The 12,407-nt window shown below is 46.8% G+C and overlaps 1 protein-coding gene across 3 annotated transcripts in view; it reads right to left on the minus strand.

The window, feature by feature from the left end:
- Nucleotides 1-12,407, minus strand: part of mlf1 (myeloid leukemia factor 1) — a 116,060-nt gene that overhangs the window by 15,025 nt on the left and 88,628 nt on the right. The window lies entirely within an intron of this gene.

Consider the following 12,407-nt stretch of genomic DNA (forward strand, 5'->3'; position numbering starts at 1 on the left):
TGACCTCACCAGGTGGTAGGGACTGCAACATCAAATCATATTTATGCAATGTATCAACTACAGGAAACTCTCGTTTAAACGGCACCTAAATATCCGGAATTCTCTATTAACCGGCAAAATTCTCGCTCCAAAAACACCTCAATAACCGGCAATGTTGCCGAGTCCGAGTCTCTCGCGGTGGCTGAGTTAGTCAGTGGGGGTAGTTCTCCAAACTGCCACTACTTGGCTTCTTGGCGCTGTCGAGAGTCGGAACACCTGAAAACCCGTCACAGGAGTCTGACTCTCCTGCGCTGCCGGTAGTCATTTCTGATCCGCCATTTTACAGGGGTACTGTGTGTCTCCCACGCTGCTGGTAGTCATTGCATTATGGAAATCCCAAAAGGAAGAGAGTGGTGATAACTTTAAAACAGAAAATCGAGAAGCGTATCAACATTATGAATGAATTCAAAATCGGTTCGTCAATCTATGACATCAAATCGCAGAAGGATAAGCTGCTCAAGTTTTATTCAAGCTCGGAGACATCTAAGGGTGTAGAGAAACGGCGTACGCTTCATAAGCCTAAGCTTGAAGAGCTGGATACCGTGCGTTATGAGTGGTTTTCTCTTAAGCGTTCAGAGGGTGTTCCGATTTCCGGACCCATGCTAATCGAAAAAGCGAAGGATTTCTATGCAAAGATGGAGCTCACTGACAAGTGTGCTTTCTCCGAGGGATGGCTAATGTGCTTCAAGGTATGGCATGGGATACAACGACTCGATATTTCCAAGGAGAAGAAATCAGCTGATCACGACACCGCAGAAGAATACTGCGATTATTTCAATTGGGTTGTGCAGCAACATGATTTGTCGTCAGCACAGCTATACAATGCCAATTAAACTGGCTTATTTTGGAGGTTTTTGCCAGAATCAACGCTTGCTGGGGTTAGTGAGGCTAATGCTTCAGGTTACAAGAAAAATAAAGATCGTGTAACCATGCTAACATCTGCGAACGCTGCTGGATCACACCGGGTTAAACTTCTTGTCATTGGGAAGTATAAAAATCCCCATGCATTTAAAAATGTGAGGCACTTACCTGTTGAGTACAAAACTCAAAGAAATGCTTCGATGGATAAGGAAATCTTTTCGATTTGGTTCCATCATATTTTTGTTCCATCCGTGAGGGAACATTTCTGTAAATAGGGAAACCTGAAGATAGCAAATGCATTTTATTGCTTGATAATTGTAGAGCCCATCCGCATGAATCCGAGTTGGTTTCGGGAAATATTTTCACCATTTATTTGCCACCAAATGTAACTTCTCTCATGCAATCCATGGACCAGGGCATTATCCAAACTCTCAAGTGTTATTACAGGAAAGACTTCCTACGTAAACTGATAAGCCAAGATGACAATATTCACGCATTTCAGAAGGAATACAATCATAAAGATGCCATCTTTAATGCTGCATGTTCCTGGAACTTGGTGACAGGTCACACTTTGAGACAAGCTGGTGCAAATTGTGGCCTTCTGTAATGTTTGCTGAAGGTTCTTCTTCAGAGGAGGAATTTCATGGGTTCAATGTTCGTCCCAAGAGTACAGTAATGGAAATGGCTGGCATGGTGAAAAATGTAGGCCCAGTAAACCCTCTATGTCACCTCAGTGAAAGTGATATTGAGCAGTGGGTTGATGCAGATAGAGAAGTTGCTGTTGTGCATATGCTAAGTGATGATGAAATAATGGAGAATGTTTTGAATCCAAAGAAAGAAATGGAAAGTGAAGAGGATGAGATTTCTGAAGAGAAGATGATTTCTTGGGCTAAAGCTGCAGAAGATTTTGCTTCATTCCTCAAATTTGCTGAAAGGCATTCTTGCTATTCTGCCCAAGAAGTTATGCACCTCCATATTCTGCATTCCACCTTTCTACAAAAAGGCAAGAGTCCACTAAGCAAGCAGACATCCGGGACGTGTTTAGGAAAGCTTCCAAAAGAGTTGAAGCAGTGGAAGTGCCTGAAGAATCTGTTGAAGTGCATGATCCTGATGACCCAGCTGGCATGGATATTCCTGATGAACCAGTTGACTTGGAATAAGTGTACAGTCAACCACAGTACTTTATACTGTACTGTACAGTCGTTTATAAGTTTTGTTTTACTGTTAAGTAATTAAAGAGTTATGGATTACCCTCAACTGGCAGTACTGTATTAATCAAGCATCTTCCACCATCCATTCAACACAACATTCTGTAGGCGAGTAGCCAATTACTGTATACTGCACATTTCTTGATTTTTTAAAATCTTTCTTTGTTAAAAATAGCCTCGGTAGATAACACTCTCCGTCATCCGGAAATTTTGATTAACCAGCAACAAGTCGGTCCCGGATAAAAAAGAGTTTGCTGTATTATGAACTGTCCATTCCCACATATACATTCCTTCACTTAAATCTCCACCTTCCCATGGGTACTCATTAAACTGCACTGTTCATTTTACAGAGCCATATTTGTCTAGGTCACAGGACAACCCACTGTCAACTCCTTCTAGTACAAGGGTGGGCAATTATTTGGGCTGGAGGGCCACTTAACCAGTTTTGGTGAGTTGTTGAGGGCCGCACACAAAATGAATTGTGTTAACAGCCACCATTAAAATTTGTTATGGCATTTATTATACAAAGAACACTTCATGGTGTTTCCACACTTAATAAAAATTATACTTAGTAACATGCTAATGAACATTAGCCATTGATATTATTATACTGTAGCGATTCGTATGCATCGCCACTGAACAATCGCGTTCAACAAACTATAAATAAGTTGTTTATTTACAGGAACTGGTTAAATACAACAGGTAAGGTAGCAGGTAAGATGGCTGACTGTAGGAGCACCGTGGTGTAGGTCTTTCCCCAGCGGGGATGCCACGAGGACTGACTAGAAGTTTCCGAGCTCTACTGCCAGGAGGTTCCAAGCTCTGACGTCATGACGCAGAGTACAGGAATGAAGCCTGAGTGCAGTAACAGATACATTTAAAGGTAAGTTAAAGGGAATTATGTATCTCAATGTAAGGGACAACTGGTGGTACCGCCACGTAGGCCCCCCCCAGAATTCGCTTTAACGAAAGTCCAAGGATGAGATGGTCTGACGAGCTGGTGGTCTCGGCGGTCGTGCTGTCTCGACTTGGCAGGCGAGGTAAGCTGATCCTTATGCACGTCGTGGCGAATAAAACGTATCCGTCAGGCGAAGGAACATGGAAACGTGCGAAACAGCAGGCCTTGTCAGAGTGACGCTCAGGTTGGGCGGACGCGGACGATCGCTCTGTTGATGTTGGAACAAGTCCTTGTTCTGACAAACCCTGCCGGAAAGCCAAACGAGCGATCCAGAAGGACTTGACAGGCGAGGTCGATGAACTCGCCGACAGGTGAGCGAACTCTTCGGGAGGCTGGAACGCATGGAACGGTGCGTGCCATAGTGCTACGACGTGAACACAACAGAAGGTGAAGAGTTGCTGCGTTGATCAGTGATCGGTGAGGCCAGCAACTTTCACGTGGCTGATCGCGGCCGCAGGATGCCCGTTGGACCCATCCTCGATGTGTGCAGCGTCAGTAGAGGTTTGCGTTTGTTAAAGGGAAAACTGGAGAAAGGGCGGCAACGGTCCGGGTTGTTGTTGCTTTCAGGAGGGGTCAACTCTGCCTGGAGGGCGGCAACACTTGTAACTGTTGTAGATTTAGGAGAAAACAGCCGTGAGGGCGGCAACGCTTTTTGTTCGCGCCGAAATGTGTAGTAGGTAACACAACCAGCAGGATGACGGGCTGGTGCATCGTCGGCGGGGAAGGAGTCTTCGTTTTTCATGAGGGATAGGTCCTCGTGGTTTGCGAGGGATGGGTCCTCGTGCGCGAGGAGTGCGTCCTCGTGTTTCATGGGGGTGAGTCCTCGTGGTATCCCCGCAGGGCGCGCTCCAATTTTGTGGGCCCGAACATGCTGTACCCTGCGCTTGGAGAGATGTATACTTGCTGTTGCTTTGGACGTAGAGGCGGACGATCCGTGTGGCGGTAGGAAAGACGAGTACGGGGACCGTAAGCAAGTGCACGAGGGAGACTGTGGCTCCCTGGATTGCAGTAGCAACAGCAAAACGGCTGGTGCTTCCATGGCGTGCTTCTTTTGTGAAAATTGCTCACAAAAAAACGGGGTCCGGTTGAGTTCTGTCCATGTCAAACGGGATCTGCTCCAGACTGCGCTTACCTTGCGAATACGTTCGCAAAGATGGGGTCGCCTTTGGAGGAATCGGTGTTAGGCGGTTGCTGTTCCGTGGTTGTTTGTCGGTTGTGCGTCGGTCGTCTTGTGGGAAGACGAGGTTCAGGCGCGCGTTGCTACCGTGAAAATCGTTCACGGATACGGGTTCACCAATTGTAGTGTTGGAATTGATGAGCTCCCGTAATCACGTCGGGGTCACCAATGTAGCGATTTGTGTGCATCGCCACTAAATAATCGAGTTTGACTTCGACGAACTACAAATAAGTTGTTTATTTACTGGAACTGGTTAAATACAACAGGTAAGGTAGCAGGTAAGATGGCTGACTGTAGGAGCACCGTGGTGTAGGTCTTTCCCCAGCGGGGACGCCACGAGGACTGACTAGAAGTTTCCGAGCTCAACTGCTAGCAGGTTCCGAGCTCAACTGCCAGCAGGTTCCGAGCTCAACTGCCAGCAGGTTCCGAGCTCAACTGCCAGCAGGTTCCGAGCTCTACTGCCAGAAGGTTCCAAGCTCTGACGTCATAACGCAGAGTACAGGAATGAAGCCTGAGTGCAGTAACAGATACATTTAAAGGTAAGTTAAAGGGAATTATGTATCTCAATGTAAGGGACAACCGGTGGTACCGCCACATAACCATAATTAAAACTGTAAAACTGGTTACTTGACAACTGCTGTAAAATTTGGTAAAAAAACCAGAACTTTAAGCAGTTATAAACTTTAAGCTATCATTTTAACAATTATAGATAAGAAACAAATGATATACTAACAAACATCTACTATAAAATATTTTAATTTTATTTCAAAAAATAATTTTTGTCCTGATTCTTTTCACACAACACGCACCCCATTGCAATTGAAAGCGAGCGCCCCAGCTGATTTTCCCCTGGCCAAGGTAACAGGGACTGACTGTCGTAGCCCCCCATCTTCCAACAACACTGCTTTTTTAAAATCTCTTTTACACCCCCTCCCCCACCCCACCTCTAACCCCCCACAAATCCACTGCAACAAACCCAGGAGGAGGCAAATGCTTGCTGCAGGCCCATTGACTGACAAATCTCTTTCTTTCCACCCCACTTCCCCTCCCTCCAAGGCCAGAGTAGATGCGCCAGTCAGTCCTGTTTGCCACACCGCGAGCAGTAAAGCAGCCGCTGGCTGCCGCTTCCAAGAAGACCCGGACACCGAGGCTGCCAACACCAACTTCCTTCCCCGCCAGATCCAGACTGCCGTTCCTGGCAAAAACAGCAATGAACCCGGTCGCCATCAATCTCCGCCAACTCCAGCCGAGACTCTCCACAAATTTTGAAACTTTGAACCGGTCTCTCCGGGCGCTTGGACCTCTCCCTCCCAGTTGCCCTCCCCGGAAAAGAATAAAATATGTCGATCCCAGGAGGAGACATACCCAGGTCAGAGGGGAAAATCATGCAAGGATTTATTAAAACAGCCAGGACCCAAGCTATGAAAATCATGGCACCAGGATGAATAAAGGGAGAAACAGTGATTTTCCCACCCGGCCCTCAGGTTTCAATGTCTGATAATCAAAAAAGAACGACCAAGATAATTTCCTCAAGCAGTGAACTCGCCCAACATGCGTTGTCAAAGGAGTCCATCAGTGCACGTGCACAGTCTTTGTATCTGAGACTCTTCCAACTCGTGGGAGACTACTGATGGAAGAAACCAAACCCTAAGGGACGCATGTGTCCCAACAGCAGCTAATCACAGGAGGCGTGGTGAAGATGAATACAGCAGAAGCAAAAATTGTGAGTTTTTGCGGTTGAGTTCGAGAATCAGTTGGTGGGCCGGCTAGAATCCATTGGTGGGCTGGATACAGCCCGCGTGCCATATTTTGCCTGTCACTGTTCTATTACAAGCACCTACATGCTGCAAGTTCATATCTTCACAATACTAAGAAGAGCATTCTAACACACAGATGTAGGTAGAACCTATACCAGCTCTTTGGTAAAGCCTGCTTGACAACAAGTTATTATAAGGGTATTTTACCAACACTTTTGTTTTTTGTGTCTGTGAGTATGGCAGAAGAAGCTGTTTCAGGGTGCTCAGAAATGATGGCCCCGATATTCATGCAAAAGCAGGTTCTGAGTGGGAGGGGGTATTGTGTGAGCGAAACCCAGAAGTAAAGTTAGTGGGTTGGATTCTCTGATTCCGACTTGATTGAATCATTACATTTTTCCTTCCAGATTTCGTGTCTCCAAGTTGCGCAGTGGGCGTGATGCGCACCCGGTTGACATGATCTGAAGTTCACTATTTAAATGGCCAATGCAGAATTGGAATTTGGAGGAGCCAGGAGTTGTTTAGGATGGATTCACAAAGAGAAAGGGCGTCCCTCTCAATCGGAAATCGTTGGTGACACAAATAAAAATACTCTGACACACATATGCTGACTTTATTTCATCAATGACTTATCTATGAGTAGACTGAGTATGGCGATTGTCAAGATTGTTACTTTGTCACAACTAATCATATCCCTTTTTTTGACTTCCAGGGCTTTCACGCTTAGAACAAGAGTCACTGGAGATGCAGGAAGACGCTTCCTCAGAGAACCTCATTCCTTCTGATGATGCACCGCCACAGAACATAAAACAGTACACCAGCGCAAATACTTGCACTTTGGTGTGTCCAGTTAGAGAGTTAGTTGGGTTTTCACCTGGTGATCCATATTTCACAAGTGAGCACAAGCAAACACTGGTGGCAGGGACGAGTCCACATTGGTATTGCAATCCTCTCCAAACTCTGCTCAGCTGGACACAGATGTTGAACCCCAAAGGCCATTGTTGAGAAGGAGAATGATAGAAGTACAGGAGCAACTGACAGACGTGCCATGCACACACTCAACTATAGCGGAGAGAATCGAGGAGTCCAACTCCAACACTAGTGGATTTGTGGTGCGGGGAATGGCGAAAATGTCTGCCATGGAGAGAGGCCACCTCAATGGAGCTTCAAGCAAGGCTCTCAGAGGAGTCCATGCAGGACAGCCATGCAGACTTTGGAAGCCAACTTGTCTGTCGCCTTAAACAGGATGACAGATACCTTATCCGTGCCCTTACAATGCGTCACTGACCTTCACCAAGCTGCTCTCCAGCAGTGATAGGAGTGATGATGACGAAAGGGGACATGGAAGTGGGAACTCCACTCAAAGCGCTCCAACTTCTCACACATTGCCCCCACCCCCTCAGCCATTACCCGACATGCTGCCTCATCTCCTGATGGCAGAGTCTGCCCCTGCACAGATGCAGGGAGAGCAGTCTTTGGCGGTGCCCTTGGGGGCTCTGAAACCCAGAGGTCATAGGCCAAAAGCATCTCAGCAGTCAGGGCAGGGATCTTAGCAGCTTGCCTCTACCTCTACTGAAGCCACACGAGATGCACCATGTAGAAGCGGTAGGAAGTGTAAGTCAAAGCCATTGTAATTCACCAAGGGTATGCTCACATGGGTGTTTGATTAAATGTTAGTGTTAAGTTTCCTTTTTTTATAAAGCTACATAGCATCACTTCCACATCTTACCTGTTATTGCACCCAGTGTGCCAACTTGCCCTTTTACTTGCTTCATGATGAATTTCAATTAATTACAGGACCAAATGGTCTGATGTGCAATGGATGTATGTGTGGCTGAAGGACTGTTCTGTGCAAGTGGGGGGGGGGGGGGGGGAATGCGGGGGAGACGGGCGGATTGTTGGTGGCAGCTTTCATTTGTTATTTGTTCCAGTTGGAATAACTAACTGAACCTTCGAGCTGTGAGGGCATCACTGGCAGCAATGTACACGGCTGGTCTGGTGATGGGTGCCCCATCTTCATATTCCTCCTCCTCTTCAATGTTCTCCTGATCAGAAGTTGCCTGATGAGCGCCTTGATCATTCTCTGCTGCTAATCCTCTCTGCTGCGCAATGTTGTGCAGGACGGAGCACACAACTATGATTCTGGACACCCTCGCTGGCGAGTACTGAAGGGCGCCTCCAGATCTATCTGGGCACCTGAAGCGCATATTCAACATGCTGATGACTTGCTCGATGACACAACTGGTGGTCATGTGGTTCTCATTGTAATGCTCCTGCACCTCATTGGTAGGGTTCCTCATAGGTGTCATGAGTCAACTTTGAAGGGGGTATCCCTTGTCTCCTAACAGCCAACCCTTAAGTCTGTTTCCTGGAACAAAAAGGTATGGAATGTTGGACAGCCTCAGTATAAAAGCATCATGACAGCTCCCAGGGAATCTGACACACACCTGCATGAACCTCTTCTTGTTGACGCACACCAGCTGCGCAGTGATGGAATAAAATCACTTGCGGTTTATAAAAACCTGGTTGATGTGGTGGTCCTTGGATTGCCACGTTTGTGCAAAAGATGGCACCCTGTACCTGTGAGAAGCCAGGCAGAGGCGAATGCCCGCTCATTCTGGCTATTGTCGTCACAGGGGAAGTTGACAGAGGTTCATCCCCTTACTAACAACTCATCAGTGTCCTGCCATATACACTTATGGGCAGCTGACTGAGAGACACTTGAGATGTTTCTGGTGGCGCACTGAAAGGAGCCAGAGGCAAAGAAATTGAGGGTGATGATGACTTTGACAGCGATGGGCAATGCGTGGTCACAAGGTCCAGCAGGGAGCAACTCTTCTTGAAGAAGGCTGCAGATGTCTGCGACCACCTGCCGTGTCAATCTTAGTCTGCAGAAGCTCTTCAGGTAGGTCAAGGAAGCTGAGCCTCTGTCAGTAGACCCTCTCACGTGGGTAGTGCCTCCTGCAACTTTAGCCCCTCTGTTGCTCTCCTCTCTGCTGTTCTCCGTAATGTTCACCTCTTGGTTGCTTTGCACCTCTCTCCTGTGCACCTGCTGATCCCACCACAGCAAAACGTTGTTGCCATGTCGAAAACATCCATGGAGCCCCCCATCCTGCTGGTGTCCGTTTGAAAAACTCCAAATTTCTCAAAAACCTATATGCTGACAAGGTCTCTCTGTGAAACGTTTGCCAGAGGGAACTAACAAAGCAGCTGCAAGCACTGAGCCTTTGAGATCAGGCAATCTTTAAAGACCCCCATTGAATGCACCTCAAACTCACCTCCTTTCCACTAGCGAGTTTCTTGAGCCCTGGGAAACCTGTTAAATTCAAATGCCTGTTTAATTCAATTGAAAAATCGGCTCATTACCATGTGCTAATGATGTTACCAGTTGTGTTAATTACTAATCCACCTGTCCTAATGATCGCACCGACTCCAGTGAGCAGGTTACTCGCACATAGCCAAACATGCCACTGTTAAACCCGGAAGTGGGCGCGTTGGAGCCGAATTGCGGCTGCATTTTAATTTTTACTTCCCACCAGATCCCAAACCACCCATTCTTGGGGGTTAATATTCCCCCGATCTCTCCAGCACCTCACGTGCCACTCTGTCACTCAATCCCACTCTGCCCAGCACAAGCATAGATTTATTTAGCTGCGGCAAATTCAAGTCAGTTTGAGGGCAGCACACTAGATTATCGACAGAACACAAGTGTACAGGAGCAAAAGCAGGTGTTCCAGGATAAACAGCAAGCACCTGACCAGAGGTTGCTTTCACTCACAGTCAAGGGCGGCAGGGATACTGGTCTCTGGGGCCCAGCTTTTAAAAGTCATGCTTTCCAAGATTGAGAGATTGTTTGCGTCATTGATAGGCTTGCTTAGGAGCTTTAAATACAAGTTGGTAACTGCAAAGGGCTCTATAACCTGCATGTGTGGAGTTCTTGTACATGTATTGAAAGTGTGCAGTCAGCCATGGAATGAGTGGTCATTGCAGACACATCTGCAACACAGCCTCTTCTGGTAGAGGCCATTGTGTCACTCTTTGTATCGCTGCTGAATACTTAAGACTGCTACCGCACAGGCCTAGGACTGAAATCTTACCTTTGAGCAGGATGCCTAATAGAATGGAAAAAGTCATTGAAGGGGCCTTCCATAATTTAATTGTTACCATGGGGTCTGCCAGCCCATAAATCCTTGGGCGCAGTGATAGCAAGCTCAAGAAAAGGGATAGACGTAGGTGTAAAATGGATGAGGTTGTCTCTCTGCGAAACTGCAACAGCCTGAAGTAGGCCCATATTGAGGCCCTGTTCAGAGAATTCAGAAACCACCAATGAACACACGTAAATGGTGGAATGGGGAAAAAACAGCTGGTCCACCCAGTTTGTCCAAAACAGTCATCCTGCAATTGAGCATCATGACCCCCAATGCTCGCACCATTATGAGCCATGTAATCTCCTGGGAGAGACAAAAAAGTATTGGCCCAGAAATTCGGGTCTCCACGGGTGAGTACGCACGGGGTACTCACCCGTAAGCCCAATGGAAGTGCCGGTTTCCTGCATGCACTGCACATGCGCAGGAAACCAGCACTTCCGTTCCCCTGAACGAAGAGGTTCAGAGGTCGAACGCGTGCGCAGGAGAGGCTGCGCGTGCGCATCGAACTTTGGTTTATTTTTTTTATTATACAGGTTTTCCCAGGAGGGTAAGTCTCCAGAAGTTAGACATGTAAAAAGCAGGCGTAAGGCCTGCTTTTTACAAGGTAAGTGGTGAATTAAAATTAAAACATTTTTTCCACAGGTTTATTATTTTTAAATACTTTAAAGCAAGGTAAGTTTATTTTTAGCCCCGTTAGAAAATAAAATTATTCTTTTCAAAAATTTAAATTATTGTTTAAAATAGTTATTTCATGTAATTTATAGTTTATTTAAAAAATGTGATTTAAAAAAAAAAATTATTTGAAGATTTAGTGCTGTTTTGGGGCCGTAGTATTTATACCTTTTGACAGGTCTTCCTGTCAATCTTATGAATGGAGCATTCCCTGCTCTGATTGGCTCCCCATGGCCCACATGATCCCAGGGGACGCATCGAACTAACTGCGCCCCTGGGATATGCAAGCACTGCGTGCCGGCAGCTGGACCAGGCCCCGGATCGGAATTCCACGGGGGCCCACAGCTCAACAGCCGGCGCGCAAGGTAAGTGCAGGTTGGGGGCTTACACCCGCGGGAAGCCCTTGACCCGAATTTCTGGGCCATTAAAAAAAAAAATTGCCTGCCATTTTTTTCCTCAGCAACTGAAATTTGTAATGTCCAAAATAAGTTTATAAACCAAACAGTAAATTTAAATGTCCACATATTTCACAATGACAATAAAATTTATCAAATGAATTGTGTCTTGTGTCCTTTAATACTTTTGATTAAAGCAGTTACTTAGAGGCCTCAGGCTTTCCCTGAGTTTGGGTTTAGAGAGACCCAAGAGTGAGAGACAGACACAAAAGATACACACTTCCAAAAATCATTGAAACACCAAACATAGGCGGCTAAATTGGATAGCCCCCGAAAATGGGCGTGGGGATCGCAATGCGCGACCGTTTGATGTAATGCAGGCAGCACACCATCTTCATGCTGCCTGCTCATTTACATGATTTCTGCATGCAGCCAGTGCGAACTGCACGCATCAGCAGGGGGTACAAAATCGATACTTGCTAGCACTACTTAAAGCCAACCTGCACTGCTTAAAGCTAGCCTGCACGTCTTAAAGGGGAGGTGCATTGTGGCTGGAGCAGGTGCTGGGAGTCCTGTGTGAGCTGAATCTGACCTGGGAAAGACAGAAGAATGGCTGAACGTGGCAGAGAGCGGGCATCCAGGTTTTCCGATGCTGCACTGGAGGGCTTGGTGGAGGAGGTGGAAAGGAGAAGAGCCGTCCTATATCCACAGAAGGCCAAGAGGCCCTCCAGACACAGTGAAAAGGCATTAGGAGCAGACAGCCGTGGAGGTCAATGCCAAGAGTCTAGCCCCGAGGACCTGGAGGCAGTGCCGCAAGATGTTTAATGACCTTACATGAGTGGTCAAGGTAAATGAATACATCTTCAAATGTCATATCCTACCAAATGTACCACTAGCCTCAGACACTGCTCAAATCACCACAGCCCCATCACTCACCTACCAACAATCTCTATCAATCAGGACTCATACCTAACATGCATTTGCTTCACCTCACCCTCACACAATTAGCACTGTTGCAAGCCTCACATGTACAACTCACAGCTTGCACACACTGCCAGCTATTCAATCACAACAGCTACATCACCCAAACATATTGCACGGCACTCACTGACACACTTCGCTCTCTCTTGCAGAAGAAGGTGGCGCACAAACGGAGGCAGCACAGGAACTAACCGGAGCAGGAGAGGTGCACCTG

This window comes from Somniosus microcephalus, chromosome 6 (assembly GCF_052327205.1).
Source record: "Somniosus microcephalus isolate GS21.2 chromosome 6, FLI_Smic_1.0, whole genome shotgun sequence".
Classification (NCBI taxonomy): domain Eukaryota; kingdom Metazoa; phylum Chordata; class Chondrichthyes; order Squaliformes; family Somniosidae; genus Somniosus; species Somniosus microcephalus.